The sequence below is a fragment of the Bos javanicus genome, chromosome 5 (genome assembly GCF_032452875.1).
Source record: "Bos javanicus breed banteng chromosome 5, ARS-OSU_banteng_1.0, whole genome shotgun sequence".
Lineage (NCBI taxonomy): Eukaryota > Metazoa > Chordata > Mammalia > Artiodactyla > Bovidae > Bos > Bos javanicus.
Window position 1 is genome coordinate 101,673,071 of NC_083872.1, and position 1,371 is coordinate 101,674,441.

General features: G+C 40.3%; 1 non-coding gene across 1 annotated transcript; it reads left to right on the forward strand.

The window, feature by feature from the left end:
• Window positions 1-275: 275 nt before the first annotated feature.
• Window positions 276-348, forward strand: TRNAE-UUC (transfer RNA glutamic acid (anticodon UUC)). Its single transcript has one exon. It is a non-coding gene; the product is annotated as a tRNA-Glu (tRNA).
• The last annotated feature ends 1,023 nt before the right edge of the window (window positions 349-1,371 follow it).

Below are 1,371 nucleotides of genomic sequence, written 5' to 3' on the forward strand. Positions count from 1 at the left end.
TTCCCAATGTCATGTGCTTCATAAGTGAAAGGTACAGACCCAGGACCCAAGATTTCAGACTATCCTCCAGAAATTCTCTGCTCTGTACGTTTTTTTCCCCCTTTTTTTGGCCACAAGGCATGTGAGATCCTAGTTCCCCAACCAGGGATTGAGCCCATGCTCTCTGCATTGGAAGGGTAGAACCACTGGGCCATCAGGGAAGTCCATCTGCTCTGTACTCTATTAAAATTCTATCCATTCATCAGAATCTTAATTGAGAACTCAATCTAGGGAATTCCCTGGCAGTCCAATGGTTAGGACTTGGCACTTTCACTGCCAAGGTCCCAGGTTCAATCCCTGTTCAAGGAACTAAGATCCCACAAGCCAAATCACTTGGCCAAAAAAGGAAAAAAAAAAAAAAAAGGAAATCAGTCTATTGTGAAGCAATAGATTGTGAATTCTTTTCTTCCTCTGACTTCATCATACTAAGTAGGCAGTGGTATCCTGTTACTAGGATTAAATAAGAGGTGAAGAGACCACTGTATGGGACGCTTTACCAAGAATTTTCTACAGAGAATCATGGAATCATTGTTCCTCAGTGTGTTTTTCCATTGTTCCTCAAAGTGTTTTCCCATTAAACTTTCCTATAAAAGAGAAGTAAAATAAGGAATGCTGAGCATCTTAAACCAGCCACATGTTGGGCTGAAATGTCTTTGGAATCTGTTTTTTCTCTAATGTTAACACGATGCTCTATTTACTTGTGGGCCTGCCAGATGTTGACTTACCCTCCATGCGTGCATGGTAAGTTGATTCAGTCGTGTCTGACTCTTTGTGATCCCAAGGACTGTAGCCCGCCAGGCTCCTCTGTCCATGAGGATTCTCCAGGCAAGAATCCCGGAGTGGGTTGCCGTGCCCTCCTCCAGGGGATCTTTCTGACCCAGGGATCAAATCTGTGTCTCCTGCACTGGCAGGTAGATTCTTTACCACTGAGTCACCAGGGAAGCCCTATATTGCCATGTACTCACATTTAGGCATGAAGATATGCGTATCCAATGAAGATATGTGTATCCAATGAAGATATGCGTATCCAGTTTTTAGAAGCACAAGGCAGTCGTCCCTTCAATTTTGAGATGCAATGATTCTCTCATTTTTATTTCAAGTCTTTTATTGACATTTAATTCTTTTATATTGTCATTTAAGATCACCTATTTTAAAGCTTGAAAGATAAGTTTCTTGAACTATAATATGCATCATTGTTCCCCTTCAAAGCTCAGCCTTATGCTTTCTCATAATAATCCTTCAATAAGTATTAAATGAATGAATTTCAGTTTTCAAAGATGCTGTTTATAAATTACTTATAAAAGCACTTTTTGAATTATCTCCAAAGGGGTA